At 33.7% G+C, this 24,383-nt stretch overlaps 1 long non-coding RNA gene across 1 annotated transcript in view; it reads left to right on the top strand.

Annotated features, from left to right (window-relative positions):
* Positions 1-787: 787 nt before the first annotated feature.
* Positions 788-24,383, top strand: part of LOC131495769 (uncharacterized) — a 71,164-nt gene continuing 47,568 nt past the window's right edge. The window contains exon 1 of the long non-coding RNA XR_009254115.1: positions 788-1,128. This is a non-coding gene — a long non-coding RNA (uncharacterized LOC131495769). The remainder of the gene's footprint in view (positions 1,129-24,383) is intronic.

The raw sequence follows: 24,383 nt of genomic DNA, 5'->3' as shown, positions 1-24,383 counted from the left end.
CTCAGAGCCTGGAGCCTACTTCGGATTTTGTGTCTCCCTCTCTCTTGCTGCCCCTCCCCCTGCTTGCTCCCGCTCTCTCGCTCTCTCTCTCTCAAAAATAAATAAATATTTAAAAAAAGAAACTGGGTATTCAGAATATGTAAAGAACTCTTACAACTTAATAAAAAGACAAAACACTCCTTTAAAAAATGAACAAAGGTTCTGAATAGATATTTCTCAAAAATAGATATACAAAAAGCCAATGAGAACAAGAAAAGATGCTCAAAATCATTACCCAGCAAATGCACACCAAAACCACAATGAGATACAACTTCACACCCACTAGGATGGCTATGATAAAAAAAAAAAAAAGGCAGATAACAAGTAAAGATGTGGAGAAACTGAAACCCTCATACATTGCTGATAGGAATGTACAATATGCAGTCCCTTTGACAAACAGATAGGCAGTCCCTCAAAAATTAAACACGAAGTTAACATGACCTAGCAATACTACTCCTAGGAATCTACCCAAGGAAATAAAAACATAAGTTCACAGAAACTTCCATATGAAGGTTCGTAAATATAATAATCATGATTAACCATCAGCAAGTGGAAACAATCCAACTGTCCATAAACCGATGAATAAAGAAAATATCCAGTACCTGTGAAACGAAGCCTCATTCACGAAAAGGAAAAGACCGCCAAGTTTTGCGCTTGCGCATTTCCTGCCTAAGGAACAGAGCGGAGAGATCTCGCGGGATCTTAGGCGAGCGTCTGTTTGCAAACGCAGTTGTGCTGGCGGGAAAGGTCTTCTCAGACCCAGTTTTGAGCTACGGTGATGCTCCCTGCCCTGAGCGGGTGAGACAGAGGAGGTGTGACGGCCAGAGTGGCGGTGAGGAGAGGCATCACAGCTCCAAGGAAAAGAAGTCAGTTATTCCATGGAGTCTGTGGGGCGTTAAGGGTGCCTTTTGCAAATATTTCTGCCTCAAAACAGCCTGCAGTCCGGTTCCTCCCTGCGGTGGGGCACCCTTCAGCTGAGACTTTTGCTGAAGTCTCCTCTCGGGGCTGGCCTCCCTGATCCTCCACGAGACCAGATGGGGCTCCCTTCGGTTGTCTCCGGAAACGCCCAGACAGCAGCTCATCTCGGAGGTAAAATCCCCCACCCTTAGCCCATGACCCCCTGCAGCTGCCTGGTCTGAGGGTTAGCCTTGCCCCCCACTTGCCCTGCCAGGCCGACCCCTCGCAAATGCCACCTCTTTTTGTGAAGCCAGACCCTAAAACACAAAGACCAGTCCCTCTCACACCCACGAGCCCTCCACCTCCATACAGCCTTTGGTCTTGAACTTTCTTTTGCAACCCTAGCCTCGTCCACTGTCTGGGATTAATACAACTAGTAGATAGGAATTTACTGATAATGGACTATAAAATGAGAGATTTGTTTAGAGCCATAATGCTGTGCGTGTGTATGTATAATTTTTATTTTATTTTTTGAATGGGAAAATGGCTGAGTTTTATTTTATTTTATTTATTTTATTATTTTTGAATAGAGAAATGGATGAGTTATCTAGTCCAATTTGGCTTTTACAGATGAGGAAAGGGGGACCCCACAGGGTCTGAATGACCACGTGTCACGGGAATTTTGTAATGGCCCACAGTAAAAAATGCTGTTTTTCATGGAACCTAATTTAAGAAAATTTTAGAAACCCTTTATTACGGATTATGGCCAAACTTTGTGTGTGTGTGTGTGTGTGTGTGTGTGTGTCTGTTACAATGTCTTTATAAAATTAAGACTTATATAGTAGGGGTTTGGGCATATTTAATAACTTCAGTTGGCAAAATAAGTAATATCTCCTTTTTTTGGACACCAAAAAAAAAAATTGAAGTATTGATATATATTACAACATGGATGAACCTTAAAAACATTAGGCTGAATGAAAAAATCCAGTCATAAGAGGTCATGTATGGTTTTATTTTTATTAAATGTGTAGAATAGGAAAATCTATAGAGAATAAAAGTGGAGTAGTGAAGGAAAACAGACTGACTGCTAAAGGGTCCACGGTTTCTTTTGGGGGTGATGAAAATAAAGTGATTACGGTGATGGAATGACTCTGTGGATATAATAAAAACAATTTGTGTTAGCTTTATTTATTTTTTTAATTTATTTATTTTTGAGAGACAGAGCACATGTGGGGGAGGGGCAGAGAGAATGAGACAGAATCCAAGCAGGCTCCAGGCTCTGGTCAGCACAGGGCCGGACGTGGGGCTCAAATTTACAAACTGTGAAATCATGACCTGAGCTGAAGTCAGACACTTAGCCAGCTGAGCCACCCAGGTGCCCCTGTGTTGTTAACTTTAAATAAATGGTTTAATTATATGGTATGTTAATTAACTCAATAAAGCTGTTGCTTACCCCACCCCCATCAATGATCATACAAAGGAACAGAAATATATGTGTAATCCATAGTTGTGGGAAAGCAGTCAATAAAAAACAAACTTGAAATGGTGTAGAAGTTAGACTAAGCAAATACAGATTTAAAGCATCCATTATAAATAATTAAAGGAAAAAGATCTGAATTAATTATAAATGCTAATCTCATCACATACACAGAGACAATAATAATGAACAGACAATAAATTCTGGAATTAACTAAAATTATAGATGGCAGAAAAAAGAGCAGTAGATTGAAGACAGATCTGTAGCAATTATCAATTTGAGGAACATAAGGATAATGATTGAAGAAAAATGAACAGTTTGAGGGACCTGAGTGAGACAGTATCAAAAATAACACATTGGGACAGAGAAAACTTTTTGGAAAATAAAAAGCTAAAACCTTACATTTAGATTACAGTTGCTGAACAAACCACAAATGGTATAAATATGATCATAAGAATATTGAGGAAAGTAGTCAAAACTGTAGAAAATTAATTAAAATCTTGAAAACCACCAGAAGGGGGGGAAAAAACAACAGCTAAAAATGTTTCATACATGTGAACAATGGTAAGAGTTATTGTTGACTTCTCATCAATAACAGTAAAGCCGAAATAATCAATGATATATGCCACACACTGATGAATTCATAATTTATGTAGAGATAAAAGATACGGCAACAATCATAAAAGAATGTGAGATATTAAATAGAGTTGTAATGTTAAAGTTAATTATATTTGCAAAGATGGAAGTGGGAATTTGGACATGAAGTGAGAAAAGGAATATAAATTATTTGCATGAAGATGACTTAGTATCTCAGAGATTTAATTCTTGGACAGAATTCTTACTATTATGCTGGGCATTGTGTAGTAGGGTACAGACTACATCAATGAGCAAAATATACTTTGTCCCTTTTTTTTTTTTTTTAATTTATTTATTTATTTAACTTGAGAGAAAGAGAGAGAGGGAGGCAGAGAGAAGAGGAGAGAGAATCCCAAGCAGGCTAATGGACTGTCAGCTCAGAGCCCAATGTGGGGCTCAAACTCATTGTGAGATCATGACCTGAGCTGAAATCAAGTGAGATGCTCAACTGACTGAGCCATCCAGGCGCCCCTTTGTCCTTATTTTAAGTAGTGGCAATGCAAAAGTCCATAATGAAGAGTCTTGCAAGGAAGACAATTATACTGATGTTAATTTAGAGTTGAAATAAGTAGTAAGGAATATTACAGTATAGAATTTGATAAAGATTATGTGGAGAGTTATTTTTGATAGTGATACAGAGCAAAAGGATGTTATATAACATTAAGTAAATATTTCCATAATGTTGTTTATATATTGTTTCATCCCCAATTTATGATGAGCTTCTTTGAGGCAATAACAATATTGTTTACCTTTGGATCTGTTTACTATACCTAACCGTGTGTCTGACACAGCACAAAATTAACCTTCAAAGATCATGACATTTCAACAAGAGAAGCGAATTACACAATATAGTAATTCCTAGACAGATTATTGCCCTATGTAAGGTCTTAAAAAAATTGATAGGTAAGTTAAAATTTCCTGGATGGAGAATAATGTCCAGATATGTTTTCAGGATACTGGATACCCAGTTTTGGGATAACACTTAGAAACAACACACATTCTATAGTCCTGGTGCTTAAATGTCCTTTTTATATTAATAGCTTTAAGTATTAGGAAAAAATTGTCCTAGTATTCAGGAAACTTTCTAATGTGTCCCTTGTGAATATTTTTGATTTGGGAACCTAGTATCATTTGTTTTCCTTATGTAGCTCAATTTTAATTATGTAATAGTGAGTATTTTAATTAAAAAATAAGAACTAGATGCCTGATTATTGTATTTTATAATATCTAAAATCTGAAAGTCTAAATTTTTATTTAACTATATTCTATTTTGTTTTGTAATGTATCATAGAGAATAATATAAAGTATATATTACTGTGTTAATAACACATTCCTTAAATTACCATTGTTTTATAAGATTCTTGGTCTCCTTTGGACATTTGAAACTAGATGTTTGAAAGAAAAATTCAATTTTCATTTCAAAGTTTTCTTTTTTGGAGGATTGGCTATTTCCTTAGTATAGATGTCAGTGAATTTTTCTGATTCCAGTAATTCATTTTAACACATTTTTATTATGTTAACGTAGTTAATTTTTGTTTTTTTTGGAACTGTCAGTGGAAAAAAAGGAAGGGAATTTATTCAGATGTTTTTAAATGTTTAATTTGAATCTATTAACACAACTAGCAAACATATGGCAAAGCAAAATGTTTACATTTCAGCAAAATTCTCTCATCTTTTCAAAGTTTAGCAGTGACTTACAGTTTTTAGATACATAATGCAAAAGTGATTGCCATACATTTGACTGAAAAGTAAATGAATGGCTGAGGGCATTAATATAATATCAAATCTTTCACATCTAGATTATTTAAATTTATACCAACCAAGTTAATAGTTTTAGTTACTAATCCATAGCTAATGAATCTGTCACAAATCCATTAATTTATCTAAAAGTATTCATGGAGTCTTTATGATTATACTACACAATAAAAATTAAAAAATACAACACAGTCCTTGCTCTAAATATTTTCATAATTTAATCTGGGGAATATGCTTTTAAAGAAGAAAAAGGGGTGCTTGGGTGGCTCACTTGGTCGAGCATTGGACTCTATTTCTGCTCAGGTCATAATCCCATGGTTGTGGGATCAAGCTTTGTATTGGGTTCCATGCTGAGTGTGGAACCTGATTGGGATTCTCTCCCTCCCTTCTTCCTCTCCCTCTCTCCCCCTCTGTCCTTCCCCTGCTCTCACGCATACACACTCTTTCTCAATAAACACATACATAAATACACAAATACATAAATAAAATGTTTAAAGAAAAATGTAACAGCAGCAGTAGGGTTGGGTGGTATTGGCCCAAAGTAGATATGGTTTTAAGGTCGTATATTTTATTCATTAATATTACACAGCTTGAAATCTAAGAATGATTGAGAGATAACAGATGTGGCATTAGTTAGCATTTTGATTTGGAACTGTCAAAAGGAGTTTAGAAATATCTGTTGAGGGGCGCCTGGGTGGCGCAGTCGGTTAAGCGTCCGACTTCAGCCAGGTCACGATCTCACGGCCTGTGAGTTCGAGCCCCGCGTCAGGCCCTGGGCCGATGGCTCGGAGCCTGGAGCCTGTTTCCGATTCTGTGTCTCCCTCTCTCTCTGCCCCTCCCCCGTTCATGCTCTGTCTCTCTCTGTCCCAAAAAATAAATAAAAAGCGTTGAAAAAAAAAAAAAATTTAAAAAAAAAAAAAAAAATAAATAAATATCTGTTGATACATTAAAAATACACACCTCCAGGTATATATCAGCCTGAGTATACATCAACATGAATCATGAATGAGAAATATGTATCTATAACTATCTATGATGCAATTTCTAACTAAAAATCTATGTATCTGTCTATCATCTATTTATTCGCAAATCTCAAAATTATGAAAAGAAAGCCACCTCTCAGGGTTTATTAGAGAAAACTCATTAGATGTTAACCATCCTGAAGATAGAAGCCATGCCTAAATATTCACGATCTGGTATCAACAGACTTTTTTCTGAAGGGTTTGGTAGTACATATTTTTGACTTTGTGGGCCATACGGTGTCTATTGCAACTACTGAGTCCTACTGTTGAGCAACTGAAGACAAAGCGAACAAATTGGTGTGACTAGATTTGGTTCATTGACTAGGTTTCTCACCGATATTTATATATTCCCACAGCTAGCACTGTGGTTGCATTGTGTAGTATCTCAACTAATATGAAAAACTAAGATGAAAAACTATGCTTTTACTTAAAGAACATGGATGCTACAGATGATTGGATTGGATTCCTGGTTATATTTTCTGGTACTGATTATGTGTTTTAAATAGAAATTACTAGGGGATAGAAAACAGTAAACAAAGTAAAATTGTTTTAGAATAACCTATCCCAAAAAGTATCCCATGATCACTGATTCTGAAGAATATTTAATTAGACATTTTGTCAAAAAATGTTCCATGTTAAATTCAGTTTAAATAATGTCTTGTAAACAAAGGTTAAAGGTTCCAGCAAGTGTCAAAATATGCACTGTGAGATGTAAGAGATGCCTGGACTACTTTAAATGATTCCTCATATTTATTTTACTGCCAACTTCTAATTTCCAAAATCTTCTATTCAAAACAAACATCAGGGATGATATGAATAGTTTGGGGCTGCCGTATGTCACTTAGTCTACAAAACTCATTGATTCATTTATGTACAATCATAAGTAATCACTTGAAATACGGTAAGAGAGCACAGTCACTGGTGTACAAAAGTGTGGTTATTTCTAAAATTGTATTCGGGGCGCCTGGGTGGCGCAGTCGGTTACGCGTCCGACTTCAGCCAGGTCACGATCTCGCGGTCCGTGAGTTCGAGCCCCGCGTCGGGCTCTGGGCTGATGGCTCAGAGCCTGGAGCCTGTTTCCGATTCTGTGTCTCCCTCTCTCTCTGCCCCTCCCCCGTTCATGCTCTGTCTCTCTCTGTCCCAAAAATAAAAAAATAAAAAAAAAAAAAAATAAATAAATAAAATTGTATGCACCCACACTAAATGATTTGATACAGAAACAAATTAGTCACTATATTACTTGTTATCGCAGCAATTAAGGTATTTTAACTGATATTTGGCTTTGGAGCATAGACTAATATGCCATCTTTTTTTATTGGAAAATAAAATGTATAAATTCTTAATGTTTCATTAAAACATAGATAGCTACCTTTAAAATATTCTCAAAAGGATTCAGAAAAAGAACATTGGGATATATTTTAGAAAAGGCATTAAAATTTCTCGTAATTAAGGAAAAAAATGAACCCTCTTTTTAAGCCATGCATGCATTGTGTTCAAGAGATAAGTTTGTGGTTCGCTACTCTACTGTAATTAAAAGAGATGTTAATTCAATGTGCAAAGAGGAGATGGTCCTTTATTTAGACAGCTAAAATATGTAAAGACACAAGTTAAAGGTTAGTGGAGGAAATTAGAAAACTAAAGGATTAGGATCTGAGAAAATGTACCTATTGGAAGATGAAATTTCCACATTGTCTGTGCCCCCAGAGAAATCTGTAGATTCCTCTACTTTAGTATTTCAGTTCACTGTTGTAATTTGTTGTAATTATTTGTGTACTCTAAACTTCTCAACTGCACTGAAGAATCCTCCAGGGCAGAAACTATATTTCTTAGTCTGTATATCCATGGTTTCTAGTATAGTAGCTGACCCATAGTTGGTTCTCAATAAATCTTGGTTGAGTGGATATATTGCCTGATTACAGAAGGGATGACAGACTGAATGTGGCTTTCTCTCCTCCCCTTGTAAAGGCTTTTGGTTTCCCTCCCAAATAATGCCATCAGTAGCATGCCATTGTCCCTGTCCTACCGCTACATTGCTTGTGGGCTAATGGTTTACAACTTTGCCCTTCTCTAGAGACTTGCCCTTAGCTTGAAGGTGGTTCAGAGGATGGTGTTATATTTTTACTCTGGACATGAATTTCACCAATAAAAAATTGAGGTAACATTGATTAATTTATAGTGCTGACAGGATAATTAAAATTAAATTTATAAAATTTATATGCATGCCCAGTGTAATTATGCACAGTACAGTTTCTACAAGTATGCACAGCATCCCCAAAATAAGTGTTACATATTATTTCTAGGGAAGGAAATGTTCCTAAATTCATGTTGCCTTACTAATGAGTCATGCATTTAATGAGAAAAAAAAATCTTGTAATTTGTTCTAAAATTGATTCTCTACTAAGATAAATCTTCAACTTCTGAAAATGTTGGAATTATATTGACTTGCAAATTTGTTTTATTAGAGAAGGAGTATATATTATTTCCCACACAAAGTTTATGAGACCAGTTAATATTTAAAATGTTGGGAAAGTAACATGACAAACTGCAATTTCTTTACTGCTCACCACTCAAAGCAATTTATGTATTCAAATAAGTTAGAAACAACTTTCTGTTGTCAGTTAAAATATTTCATGTCACCTTCCTACCATTATAGTTCAAGATGCTGAGACTTACTCTAATATCACCCTGAGTTGATGAGAGTTCAGTTAATTGTTTTATTTGGATGTCAGTATGCAACTCATATTTCAATTTCTAAATAGAAAACAAAAACCCTATAAGTGATAAAGTTTGTAGGATGCAGTAATGACATTGCTTTCAGGTCAGTCATTATTAATTTGGGGGTGGGGATAAGTAAAAAACAAAACAAAACAAAACTTATTTTTTAATTTATTTTTTTAATTTAGAAGTCAGGAAACAGAAGTTACACTTCATTCAGAAGTGATGTTGGGGACACCATGCCCCAAAGCTACTAAGTATTTTTCACTTTGAGCCTTCAAATGAAGCCAGTCTATTTCAGGGTTGCAAATGTTTCTTCCTTCCTTCCTTCCTTCCTTCCTTCCTTCCTTCCTTCCTTCCTTCCTTCCTTCCTTCCTTCCTTCCTCTTTCAATATTTTTTTGATGAGTGATTCTTAATAAAGAGGAAATCATAGACTCTAGAAAGAACAAGTTGAAAAGTTCAGACCAACTGAAGTACTCAAGTTGGATTTGCTATTAAATTAATATTTTCTTATATTGAGAGTGGTATTAAAAGGAAGACTCAATGTTGACTTAGCAGCATTAAAAAATAATTGAAGGGTCACCTGGGTGACTCAGTCGGTTGAGGATCTGACTTCGACTCAGGTCATGATCTTGCATTTGTGGGTTCAAGCCCCACATCAGGCCCTGTGCTGACAGCTCAGAGCCTGGAGCCTGCTTCTGATTCAGTGTCTCTCTCTGCCCCTCCCCTGCTCATGCTGTGTCTCTCAAAAAATAAAATAAAACGTTAAAAAGTTTAAAAAAATGATTGAAAATCAAAATTTAGTATGTTACTTAAAAATGAATACATGCAACTTACAATTATAAAATCAGGCACATTTTTGTTACATTATTTTAGCAGTATAGAAATCATAGTGTAGTATTATAGTATTTCAAAATTATGTTCAAGAAGAAAATAAAGACAATGAAATTCAGTTAAAAATGTTAGTTCCTGAGACAGACTAATACTACAAAATATTTAAGGTATTTAAATTAAGAAAAGCTGGAGATAACAAATAAATGAAAAAAAGCATTCAGCTTTACCCTTTATCTAACATGCCACTTTCCCAGTAGTTACGTTTTATGAACAATGCCTTAGGGTGTTTCCTCATATATGGCACCTTTCTGGAAGAAAGAAAAATGTGAAAGAACCAAATGATTATAATTATTTCCTCACATTTCCAAGGTAAATTATCACATTTCCAAGAGGAATGCAGATGATTAAACTTAAAAACTGAGGAGCAACTTAATGTGACAAAGGACATGAAAAACTTGCTGTAAACCAAACAGGGCAGATGTCACTGCTCAAGCCCTGGTAGTGCAAATTCATTTAATGTCAGCAGAATTAATTCCAGCAGAACTGAGGCTAGGATGATGCAGACCTTAATCCCTTTATGTGGTCAACCTGGAGGGTCAAAGCCTTTGTCATATGTAGAAATTTTGTATTTCTTAGACATAGCATTGTCTCAATTTTGAGGGAAGTATATATCAAAGTATATCTGTGAAATTTCTGTGAAATTTTGTTAGATCTGTTTTGTGTTTGTTTTCTATTTAAAAATAGAAAATTAAAAAATGCTAAAGTGTGTTATTATTCTACTGTTTAAAATTATTTTGGAAGGGTAGCAACAGCGGTGCCTGGGTGGCTCAGTCGATTAAGCTTCCGACTTCGGCTCAGGTCATGATCTCACGATTCGTGAATTTGAGCCCCACATCAGGCTCTGTGTTGACAGCCAGGAGCCTGAAACCTGCTTCTGTTTCCCTCTTTTTCTGCCCCTCCCCAGAAAGAGCTCAGCTCTCTCTCTCTCTTTAAAGTAAATAAACATTTAAAAAAAAATTGAAAAACAAGGTAACAACATTGTAGTTCCAAAAAAAACCCTGAGCAGTCAGTGAAAGATACATGTAAGTTTATTCTCCAGATAAAGTATTATAAAATATTAAGTAACTTTTTCTGAGTGCATTGTGTCATCAAACATATTCTATCATTTTGATAGGAAGGTTTTCATTCATTACTTTCCTATGAGTTTAAGATTAAGACCTAGTTTAAGATTAAGTTGTATGTTAGAATGAATATGTATGTGATATACTTATAAAAATGGGCATCCTACATTATCTCCCATCTTTTTCTTGTCCTCAGTCAGGGAATTCAGAAATAAATACTATTAGTGCCAGAAACCATCAGAAGAAATAATGTAATCTAGGAAAATTTGGCCCAAATTGCATAGCATGTGAATATGTATCTGAATATATGTGAAAATATATGTGTGATGGTTTTGAAATGACCAGAGATAACCTTAAAATTCCTGTTATCAAGAGGTGGAGTTTTAGCTGTTGAGTTGTAGGAGTTCCTTTTATATTTTGTGCATTGAATTTTTATCAGATATATTGTTTGCATATATATTCTCTGATTTTGTAAGTTGCTTTTCACTCTGTTGATTATTTCCTTTGACCACTTGTTTATTTTTGCTCTTGTTGCTTGTGCTTTTGGTATCGTATCCAAGATATCATCATCGGGACCATGGTCTTGAAAGTTTTTCCTGTTTCTTCCAGGAATTTTATAGTTTCAGGACTAATGTTTAAATCTTTAAACCATTTGTGGGTATTTTATAAGATAAGGGTCCACCTTAATTTCTTTGCATGTAGATAATCTAGTTTTCCCACAATCATTTGTTGAAGAGACCATCCTTTTTGACTTTGCGTATTTTTGAAAACCTTGTTGAGGATCAGTTGACTGTGTATGAGTGGGTGTGTTTCTGAGCTATCTGTTCTGTTCCATAGATGTATTTTTATGTCAGAATAATGCTGTTTTAATTATTGCAGTATTGCAATATATTTTGAAATCAAATATGATACTTCCAGCTTTGTTTTTTCTCAAGATTGCTTTGAAATGGGCAGAGGACTTGAATAAATATTTCTCCAGAGAAAAACAAATAGCCAAAGATATATGAAAAGATATTCAACATCACTAATCATCAGGGAAATTCAAACCAAAAGCACAATGAGATATTATTTCATACTTGTGAGACTGGCGATGATCAAAAAATAAACAAAACAAACAAAAAACCACAACAACAAAACAATGAGATAATAAGTTTTGGCAAGGATGGGGAGAAATTGGAAACCCACTGTTAGGAATGTAAAATAGCGCAGCCTCTATGGAAACCGGTTTGGAAGTTTCTCAAAGAATTAAAGATACAACTAGCATACGATCTAGCAATCCCACTTCTGGGCATATATCCAAAATAATTGAAATCAAGACCTTGAAGAGATATCTACACTCCCATATTTATTACAGCATTATTCATAATAGCCAAAATATGGGAACTAAATAAATGTCCCCTGATGAGTAAATGGATAAAAACAATGTGATACATAGAATTAGAGCCAGCCTTAAAAAATAAAAGAATCTTCCCATGTGTGACAAAATGGAGGAACCTAGAGGAAATTATTCTGTGTGAAATAAAGTTTGAAATGTTTGAAATGTTTGAAATGAAGTCTTTATAGAGCAGTTGGTTATGTTTAGTTTGTAATCTACTCTAGGAGCAGAAAAATTAAGGCAAAGCCCACTGCGCCAAAGAGGGGAAACAAATCAATGCATTAGAAATTTTACATTAAAATAGGAACATACGGGATTTTTTATTGTAAGTGAAAGTGATATTTCACTTAAAATGACCAAAGTAGAAATACTAAATTGCTGTGAAATTCAGTATTACTCACATTTTTGGCTTTCAGTAACAATATTTAAATACCTTGGAGGTAGAGCCTAAGATAATGGGTTAATGGGTTGAGCATTTGTGTATGTGTGCCTTCAAGGGGAAAAATGTTTTACTAATGAAGAAAAATAATAAGAATGGGAATATAAACACATATAAATATGTATTATAATTCATTTTATAAAATATCTGAATGTGTGATTTGATAACACGTGTGAGTTTGAGAAGTTTAAATAGTGTGGATGATTGTGACCTCTCTAGGGATGTGACATTTAACCTGGAACACTGAAAGGAACGGGTCATGCCAAGTTCCTAGAGAAGATAGTTTTAGGTTGAGGAGCCATGAAGCACAAAAGGTATTGTATAAGAAGAAACTTAATCTGTGCCCTGATGTATGGGAAATTAAACAATAGATTAGTAAACACTAGTGAAATAATGCATTTTACATATTTTGCACATTATGTAAGCATCCTTATCTCAAAAGCAACACTCATATTTTTACTGAAGATACGTTCTCAGAAACTGTCAGACTGTCAGGTGTGTATAATGCCATTAACATTGAAAGGAAATCCATTCTGGTTATTTTAGATATTGACTGGGAATTGTTTGTATTGGCTGATTTTATATTCTAAATAAAACACACAGTTTAAAAAATAAGTGATATCTTTAATATTTTGGTTTGTTACTTATTAGAAAACATGTCTCAAAAGGATAAGAAGCTATGTTACTTGATTTGTACGGACAATGATGGCTCCCTAGGACTCCTTTTAGTCACTAATTGAGAAGGAGGCTTACAGCTGAGAAAAGGGCATCTTTTACATGAAAGAAAGCAACTCTAGGTATTCTATTCACTAGGAAACAGAAATATACCAAATTTTCACTTAAACTTTTTCCTTTAAAAGACACTTACACTTCTTTTTTTTTTTATTTTTTTTTAAAATTTTTTTTTTCAACGTTTTTTATTTATTTTTGGGACAGAGAGAGACAGAGCATGAACGGGGGAGGGGCAGAGAGAGAGGGAGACACAGAATCAGAAACAGGCTCCAGGCTCTGAGCCATCAGCCCAGAGCCTGACGCGGGGCTCGAACTCACGGAACGCGAGATCGTGACCTGGCTGAAGTCGGACGCTTAACCGACTGCGCCACCCAGGCACCCCAAGACACTTACACTTCTAAATGTCTTATTACAATTTGATCAGATATGGAAATGTAATCAATACATTTGGGAATGATCTTGAAGAATTATATTCTCTTTCAGAGAAACTACAAAATTCAAGCACATATATATCATTAGATAAAATTGTTATTTCTTTAAAAATTCTATTGGAAACACATTGGAGCATGGAACTAATTAAATCAAGGGAATATTTTGAGATAAAAATGTAATGTGTATGTGAATGTGATTTGCATATAATCTCATTTTTAACATTGTTACTATTAATAGTGTCTTTAACAAGACAAAGCAAAGTATCTTGTGTTTTGATAAGTTACTTAGAATTAAAGTTACCTGTAACTACTAGCTCTTTTTGTCCCATAATGAGCTAATTACTAAGCCAAATTGATTCCTCCCTCTCCCTGTCCCTCAGTCCATTTTCTGTGTTTCACACTATAGTCAGTATGCATTTCCCCGTGTCTCATGTGTTGATGACCACGTTTTCTGCTTTTCCTGTCTCCAGTCTTTTCTTCACTTAATGGTTCTTGTTAAATCAATCTTCATCAAATAGTTTTATCCAAGGAATTCTCCTGTTGCATAAACCAAAAGTATACTACTGCTATTGAATCAAGTCTTAAGAGTCCCGCCATCCAGGGACTTTATAATATATACTAAGTAATCTTCTATGTTCCAAAGTGAATTCTATTTTAAGTAGAACTATTCTCTCTTCATTGTCAACATGTGTGCTAAGGAAAGATCAAGAAGTAAATTTTCATTTCTCTCTTTAGAGGAAGACTATATCCCTCATTACTTATTTCTCCCCTGCATACATTTAAATGTCTTTTATATATACAGAATGAACTTTCCATTTGCATGTGTGTGACTCTTCTCCTTAATCAAATATTTAATTGAATGTGAAAAAAACGTTCTAGTTATTAAAAGACTAAAATAAACATATTCCTCTAATAAGGATGTAAGGATTCCTCTGTTCCATGCGGTATATAATTTCCCTTATGATTTAACCAGGCCAACTCTAGGAAACATGACCTACTTGGAAAATAAAAATATTAATGCATTTAAGAGATAATTTCATGCAACCATATACTTTCTACTTTCCCACCATACTTTTCTGTGTTTATCTCTTTAGCTCAGAAATTCTGTCTATAATTTTTCTGGCCCAGTGGATTCTCTCCTGGATTTTCAGATGTTGGTATCTCTGTAGAGTGTTCAGTGATTTTGATGTTGGTTATTGCCTCAGTGACTCATCATCCAAGCTTCAAGAACATAAAACACCAATTTGTAAAGGTTTTATATTTGTTATACATTTATATTTCTCAACATCCACATAACCCTTCCAGAGTACATCTGTTACCAACTCCTCTAACAAACCTGAGATATAAGTTCTGGGGCTAATATTATAGAATAATTAATGTAAAGTAGAGTGGAATTAATGCAGGAAACAGCTATTTATTCACTCAAACTGAATTGCATATTCACTATGTGTCTAGCACTGTTTCCACAGTTCAGGAAACAGTTGTAAACAAAACAGGAAAAAAGTCTATGTTCTTCTGGGTTGTTATTCTAGATGGTAAAGTCAGATACACACAGGAAAAATAGGAATCATATACACTACATATATTACTATATTATTGACAAGGGATAAAGATAAAGGAAGCATGAAGGAATAATTCTATAAGTTAGGGATATGTGTGGAATTTTTTGATAGAGTAACAGTGGGAAATGTAACAGAATATGAATTTTTGAATAAAGATCTGTAAGACATGCTGCTTAAGATGGAGCATACCCAGTGTTCTCAAGAAACAGTGAGAAGGAGGCTGGGATCGTGGAAGTAGAATGAACAAGGATAGAAATAATAGGAGAGGAGATTGTTGTGGTGATGAGGACCTGGGCCAAGTAGGGTCTCATAACTACTTTTTTTTTTTTTTTTTTTTTTTACTACGAGGGTTATATAAGGTCATGAGAGTGTGTAAAGAAAATAAAAACATGATTCCATTTTTGAGTTACACATTAAAATTCTGGCAGCTATGTCAAGAAGGATCAGGAAGCTAAGACAGAAGTCTGGGTAAAAGCCTACTGCAATAATGTAGTCAGAGATTCAAGTTTGGGGTGCCTGGATGGCCCAGTTGGTTAAGCGCTTGACTTCGGCTCAGGTCATAATCTCATGGCTCCTGAGTTCGAGCCTGGCATTGGGCTCTGTCCTGTCTGGTCAGAGCCTGGAGCCCACTTCAGATTCTCTGTCTCACTCTCTCTCTGCCCCTCCCCCTGCTCACTCTCTCTCTTTCTTCTTCAAAATAAATAAACATTAAAAAAAATTTAAAAAGAGAGATTCAAGTATTTTAGAGGAAGATGAAGACAGTGTGCAGAATAAAAATGGTGAAATTCCAGATATATTTTATAGGATATTGTCATCTGGATTTACTAGATTTACACTAGATGTAGAGAATGAAAGAGGATGAAAGATGACCTTTATTTTGGTCTAAACAACTGGAACCATGTGGTTGGCATTAACTCAGATGCAATGACTCTAGGAGGAGTTAGATTGGGAGATTGGAATATTAAGAGCTCAGTGTTTATATGTGGTGTGTATTAGGCATTGAAGTAGTCAAATATAATACTTAGAGTTTAGGAGAGGGGTCTGGCCTGAAGGTATGCATATGTGAGTCATTAACATGCGAATTGTTTCATTCCATAATGCTGATTAAAATCACCTGTGGAATAAGTATATATAGAAAAGAGACTGGGTAAAACATTAACGTTTAGGTCATTTGACATTTAAAAAGTGGGATAATCTAAAAACTGAAAAATACGCTGAGAAAGAGTTTCCAAAAGGGAAGGAGAAAAGTCAGTTGACTAGGATCCTGGAAGCTGTGATAAAAAAAAAATAAATAAATAAATAAATATATATATATATATATATATATATATATATATATAAATATAAAAGCAAAAAAGTAATTCCTGCAACATTGTGAAATTACTGAATTTAGCAACTTGAGGATCATCGGCAGCTTTGGCAAGAGTGATTTAAAAATAGTCGTGAGGAAGAAACTCGACTGGGGTAAGAGAATTGGGAAAGAAAAATCAGAGTTAGCAACTATAGATTGGAGATAGCAAGTAAAGAATTTTACTGTATGGCCAGGAAGAGAAATTGGGCAATGTAGTGGTGGTTGTTTTGGTTGTTTTTTTTCGTTGTTTGCTTTTTGTAGAGAAAGGAGGGAGCAAATCAAATTGTAGGAGCAAGGCCCTTGAGTAGGGAAGAAGAGAAGGAATCTAGTTTAAAGGTAGAGTTTAAACAATAAGGTCCCAGTAATTGCAGAAAAGATGGGTACATGGCTACTGATGATTTAAAGTATTGATGTGGTAGAAGCTTGTGGAACAACTTTTCTGATTGCTTCAATTTTCCAGATGAAGGGAGCACTCTGCTGTTTTAGCTATAGATGGCAAGAGGAGGTTTTTACGGTTTAAGGAGAAAAAAGTGTGAAAGTTGCCTATGAGAAGAGGAAAGAAAATAGACTAAGAGTAATATCAGACAGTATGATGAATCTGTTTATGGTTTCTATCATGATTATCGACTGAAACAAGTGAGAATGGGTTTGTGTCTTCCTCCAGCCATGTTCAGCTTCGTGCATGGAGGCTTGGAAAAGCAAGAGAGTTGCATTAAACCAGAATAGTAGATTTACCAAGGAAGTATAAGTACATAAGGAAGCAGAGTCAAATGCAAGCCACTGTTTCCATGCTGATTGCTCGTAGAATTAAAACACAGGAAGGAGGTAATACCTGGGGTGGAACACCATAAGAAGGTAGATCAATGGGTTTTAAATTTTGGTGGGGATAAAATATTGTGGCCAGAATTCTGAAGAACATTTGCTAGAAACATAATATGGTGGACAGTGAGTGTGATGTTTGAAATTGAAATTTTAGAAAGCTCGTTGTTATTTGTTATGACAAGGTTAAAAGCATGACCATAGAAGTCAGTCATGAGGTCAAAGTCAAATCCTTAGTAAATATTAAATAATTGTTTTATTTTAAGGTATTTTTAATAGCAAAACTGGGGAAAATGCATTGCTCATCAGTAGGATATTGCTAAGAAAAAACATAAACATATCCTTTTGAATGTCACTGAAACAATATAAATAATGATGCAGGAAAATATCTGTTGGAAAATGACCATGGAAAATTTGATGAATTGTAAAGACAGTTTACAAAATATCATGTATCATTTTTTGGCAGATTAATTACATCAATATATATATGTTTATTGATTTTTATGAAAACAAGGAATAATAATGTTTAGTGGGATGTTCAAAAATGAGTCATCTCTGGTTATATATTTGATTTTTATGAGCATATACATTTTTGAAAAACAGTAAAATATCTTTGAAAGCATTTAATATTCAGATGAATACTGAACACATTTTAAAAATAACAAAATAGCTGTTCTATTTTTTTCATTCTATTTTTTCACTCCTTATATATTCATATTCTTTTCTTTCCTTTAAATGGAAGAAACTTTTTATGTAGAAATTATTCATCATTCTGCCTTTTTTAATATTGCTAAATATCTAAATATATAATGATTTTTTTCGACTTGGACATGGGCAACTTTACTTCATGGTACCTCTCTAATTTTTTATCTTCAAAATGCAGATTTTGACAACTTTATTATATCATTTACTCTGACATATAGATTATCTCTCTAGTGCCCCACTGTTTTGTGAACTATGGAAATTAATATAACAATGTTGTAAACCATTAATGATGGACAATGGATTTTATTTTTATTTCTCCTGTCAGCTGCTGGAGCTGGTCCTTTCTTCCACTGTTTTGGAAACAGCTTTGTTTTATTCTGTTATTTGTTCAAAAGAAAAAAATTAGCTTCATGATTTTGTTATGCTGTAAATGTAATTTTTTTATACTTAGAGCCAAACTGATCCTATGCTAGTGACAAAACTTTAAATAAAAGCATATAATTAAAGTAATGCTGAAATATGAAGAGAGATATATTTGCATATCTCCCCCACGTGATTAAATGCTACTGCTTAATCATGATTAATAAACATGTGATAGAGCAAGAAAATGTAAATTTTTTCCTCAGCTCATAACTGAGAGAATTAGATTTGGAAGCATGATTTATTGATGATTCATGGAAATCAATTTCTTTAAAAGGCATTTTAAGGACATAAACAAGCATTGTGGTTACCCAGGGCAAAATTAAGCATAAAAACATATTGCCTCTGAGGCAGAACAAAATCGGTTCTTGCAGGGAACAATATTGCATAGTCTCAGCATGAGCCTTGAATTCTGTCTCATGGACAAGACTGAGAAAAGGAAAAACATATTAATAATAAGCTTCTGTCCATGATCATGGAAAACTAAAATTTCTGCTTCGGTATGTGTGCCTGAGTAAGAAAATTATGCTTAAAAGTGTGTTATTTGAAAGTTAATTAGCATCATATTTCCATTACTAAATTGCCTTTTATGCATTCATTTTACTTAAAAATAATAGGTTTACTAAAAATAATAGGTTATATTATTATTAAACACCTGGACCATTTTTTTTAATCTCCCCTTGTTAAGTTGGCTTAGAGAAAATTCTGTCATTTTACTTTTATAAGTCATGGAGGAAACAAATATTTAGTTTTAAATATTTTCATAATGCTATTTGGGGTAGTTGAAGGATTCATACATAGCACAGTATCATAATATTTTCGTCATACCAAGTAATTCTTTGGTATTCATTTTTCCTTAAATGTATATACCTGTAATACCTTACTTCCCTTTCCTGCTGATATATCTGTATTACTTTAACTCAGAGTAAGGGTTTGGGTTAGTAGGTTGTCTTAAATCAGGCAGAAATGATATCATATGGCTGAACTGGCACATGAGCGATTTGGACTGCACCCCCGCTGCTGGAGTGAACTACCCTGGAGTATTTAGTCATCTGACAACATAATCAGTCCTGGGTCTGAAAAGCAGCCCGCTTTCCAATATGGGATTTTTACTTTGCTGCACATTTCATTATGGTGTCACCTGGATTGCTTTACTTTTTTTTTTTTTTTTTTTTTTTTTTTTTTTTGCTAGTTCCTAAAAACAGCCTTTCGTGCTCTCAGATAATGAAAAAAGCAAAGGCATAGCAATATCCAGAAAAAAAAAAAAACAACAGCTGAATACACATAATCATCTTGAAACTTCACACTGTGATATATTATCTCTGATGCACTAGAGCACACGTACTATATTTAGTTTTAATATCTAGGAAACAGCATGGATTCAAAATTGTGCATTCGTCAGTCCCCGTAGGAAACTATTTCATTTTCCATAATTTTCTCTTTTCATGGCTACCAAGGATGTATTCTCTCTTTTTATTTCACTTTTTTTTTTTTTTTTAATTTTTGGCTATGGTTTTCTATAGACGCTGGAAAGATTCCATTGTAACCTTTCTGAAATTCTGGATTCATCTGTCATTTTTCTTTCTGTAAAATTATTCTGTTTAAAGCGTTAGAAATGTTGTTCTGCCTCAAAGTTAGTTTATATATTTAAAATATTTCTGAATAAAATTTTTACTTTGGTCTTATGTGGAATTACCATTTAGATTTTAAGCTTTCATTTATGCTGGTGCATTTGATCAGCTGGATAAGTAATTCCTCTTAATATCCCTGAAGATTTCTGTGCTCATTATGGTTAGCTGCCTCAGCAGCAACTTTTTGGGAGAACCAATCTTCTATAGCTTTCCTAATGTTGAACTTATTTAGAAAAGTACATGGCATGACCCAGCAGGTGTTTTGAATGTTAGACCACTGTGATCTTGTGTACCTCTCCCACCCCTTTTTATTCATGAACAAATGAATGTATTCATGAACTGAGGTTATTAGTACCTGTATAATATCACTTTCTCCCACATAATAATAAGATCATATTGCTAGATATGCAGATAAAGTTGGTGCTAGATTTCCTTTTCCTTTTTAAGTTTCAAATTATTCAATAGTCAATTATTATAATTAACAATGTGATATATGAATGCAAGGGATCTCTAATAATAACCAACTTTAATTTGAAAGAATAGGTTTGATTTTGAAACCCTTAAATTCCCATAGGGTGCCTGGGTGGCTCAGTCAATTAATGCATCCAACTTTGGCTCAGGAGATGATCTCACAGTCGTGGGTTCAAGTCCCACATTGGAATCTCAACTCTCAGCTAGGAGCCAGCTTCAGATCCTCTATCTCCCTTTCTCTCTGCCCCTCCCTTGTTTGCTTTCTCTCTCTCTGTCTCTCCCTCTTAAAACCCAACTTTAAATTTTTTTTTTTAAAAGAAACCCTTAAATTCCAATGCTGATAATGGGTATAAAATTCAAGCAGACATTTCATCATGCAAAACTTAATATTTTAGCACTGGACTAAACTGTAATTTGGTTTTAATCCATTAATCAGAAGCATATCAAAACCATAGAAAACATAGGGAAATATGCAAATACTTAACTGTTGAAAAAATATAAAATGGTTTGAATCCTTGACAGTCTCATTAAAGGTTCATATTTGTGAAACTTTGTCATTCCCCATTTTATATACTTTGCACAATGGGCAGCACGAAATAGACACTGTTGAAGCAATGAAAACTTAAGCACCATAGTCTAAATCTCTACAGTGTAAAAGCATTAACTGCTAAATTTGGAAGGTGGAAAGAAGATTTTGTGATGAAAAAGTAGAGATACTAATGATTTCATTTTACTAAGTGGGCCCTAAAGCGATATAGAATGTTATTGGTGAACATAAATGAAAATACGAGTATATTATGTAATTTCATAAAAATTATATAAATAACAAAGAAAAAGACTATTAGATTTTTATCTTAATATTCCAAAGTTTTCTTTTTTCTTAATATTTTATTAAATATATTAGCTCTTGTATATCTTCTATTGTATCTCTCATCAAATCTGAATTCCTATGTATCTATGTTATTTTTATTTGCATTTTCTACATTGGGATTAATGTCAATTAACAAAATATTATGTTTAGAAAATCTCATTGCTCTTATCAGAATGTAAATCGGTTCAGCCATTATAGAGGTTCCTCAAAAAAAATAGAACCACCACATGACCCAGCAATCCTATCTGTGGCTATATACCCCAAAAAAATGACAACAGGATATCAAAGAAATATCTGTAGTCCATATTTGTTGCAGCAATAGCCAAGATATGGAAATAACCTAAGTATTGGTTAACAGATGAATACTGGTAGAAATAGATAATAGAGTGGTAGTTACCAGGGGCTGTGAGGCAATATGGGAGATGCTGGTCAAAGGCTACAAACTTGGAGTTAGAAAATGAGTAAGTTGTGGAGGCCTCATGCATAGCATTGAGATTAAACTTAACAGTGCTGTACTGCATATTTCAAAGTTGCTGAGAGACCAGATCTTAGGTTTTGTTACCACAAAAACAAAATGTTAATTATGTGAAAAGATGGAGGTATTAGCTAACACTATGATGGCAATACATTGTGTACCTTAAACTGACACAAAGTTATATGTCAATTTTAGAAAAGAAATAGAAATGGATACATCCTATACTGATGTGGATTACATTTGAAGTGAAATATTTAATTTCTTGGTTAATAAAAATGTTATAAAAGCAAACAGAGAAATACATATAGAAAAATCTGGGAGAAAATACCTATCAGTGAGAAATACAGATCAACTTAGTTTAAGAAAATTTTAAATATCTCATCCCACTCATACATATTATATTTAAAAGAGGGCACCTGTCATTTTTAACTGAACAAATTGACAGTACTATTAAAATATAAAATGTATCTTAATTTTTCATTATATAAGTGCTAATTAACTTTCATATATCAAACTTAATATAAGCACTTTTACTTTGTAGTTAAATTATTTTAGGCACTGGAGAATGGTGATTACAATTTTTGGATTTATAATTAATAATTTAAAAAATATTGTCATCAATTTTTAGCATTAATGCTTTGAAATATCTGTATTGAAAAATTGTGTATGTGTGTATTTTAATGCAATATTTATGAAGGAAGATAATGTTTTTAAAAAGTATTATCAATTGTGACATATTTGAAGAACAGATTTTGAGCCCCGTATCATCTAGAGAGTGAGCTCCACAATGAATGGAATTTTGGGTTTTTTGTTTGTTTGCTTTTAACTGCTGTTTGGCTTGCCCCTGGAATAGTGCTTGATAGATTTAAGGAATGCCATATGTTTAGTGAATGCAATGATGAAGTTTTAAACCTTCTGGTATTTTTTACTTATTCAAAACTTTAAGTTTGATACTCTTTGATGTAGTTATATTATGCAGGTAGGGGAACTGAAAGCAAAATGAGAATGGTTTGATTATCCTTTTTAACATTTTTTAAAAGTTTATTTGTGTGTAGGTGTGTGTATGTGTATATATATGTATATATATGTGTGTGTTATATATATATAACACATATATATATGTAATTTTTTTTTTTTTGAGAGAGAGAGAGAATATCCCAAGCAGGCTCCACACTGACCGCGTGGAGCCCTATGTGGGGCTCAAAAATCACAAACTGTGAGATCATGGCCTGAGCCAAAACCAAGAGTCAGACACTTAACTGACTGAGCCACCCAGGCACCCTAAGAATGGCTTATCTTAAATCATTATTAAAAAGAGTATCAGCTTAAATTAATTTGTAACATCTGAAAATTTGAATTTTTCTGGTTTTTTTTTTGCTTCTATTTACACATAAAATAAACTATAAATATAATCAATGGTACACCTTGACTGACCTGAACTTCAAACTCCTCACCCCCCTTTTTTCCCCATAGAATTCATGCTTTAGCTACCGTATTTATTTCTCCAACATACTTTTTTTTATGAGCTAGGATTTATTGAATTGTAAATAATAATGCAATCTCTGTTCAGTAACATTTTCCTTACATGAATGGGTTTTATTGGAACAGTAAAGATTTGAACATTCTTAAAATATTTTTTGTATATTTATCCCAAGAATCCTAATGATATTGTGAAATTTGAAATCAGTTTCACCTTTCAAAATTTGTCAAAATTCTGTGTAATTTTCTAATCTGTTTATACATTTAGCAATTTAATTTAGCATGTTTAAACATAGCCAGATAATTTAAATAGATTGTAAATTTAAAGTAGAAGTAAATCTAGTAAATTTTAGAAGAAAACAGGAATCTCTTTGGCCTCAGAAGAGTAGCAAAAATTCCTTAGGATATAAAAACTCAGACTATAAAAGTCAAAAGAAAATTGACAAATTAGAAGTCTGCTTTTAGAAACACATTGTTATGAAAATTCAAAACCAGCCATGGACTGAGAGAAAATATTTGCAAAACATACTACTAAAAATATTTATTCAGAATATATAGAAAACTCTTACGCTTAATAATTAGAAAAAAATGGAACAAACCAACAGAAAATGGACAAATATTTGAACAGAATACAACAGAAGGAATAGAAATGACCATTAAGCACATGATAAAATGCTCAAAGCCATACATTTAGTTACCTCTACACATCTACTGGAATAACTAAAATTCTAAAACAAAAGCAAAAACAAAACTGTGAACATCTGTTTGGAGCAATGATACAGAACAACCAACAACTGGAACTACTGTATGTTAATGGTAGGAATGTAAAACGTTAATGCCATTTTGGAAAATAGTTTGCCATTTTCTTATAAGATTAAGCATACTATCTGAGCAAACAATCTCATTAGTGGGTATTTACAAAAGAAAAAGAAAAACTTATCTTTATTCAAAGACTTGCACACAATGTTTGTAGCAGATTTATTCATAATAGCCAAGATCTGGTAACAAATCAAATATCTACTAATAGGTAAATGAATAAACCAATTGAGGCATATCCATTTAATAGAATATGCTTACTAATAAAAACATTTTAACTACTTTTTAATGTAATATGGATAATTGTCA

Source organism: Neofelis nebulosa, chromosome 15 (assembly GCF_028018385.1).
Source record: "Neofelis nebulosa isolate mNeoNeb1 chromosome 15, mNeoNeb1.pri, whole genome shotgun sequence".
Lineage (NCBI taxonomy): Eukaryota > Metazoa > Chordata > Mammalia > Carnivora > Felidae > Neofelis > Neofelis nebulosa.
The sequence above is the reverse complement of the archived record's forward strand: the minus strand, read 5'-3'. Positions and strand labels throughout refer to the sequence as shown.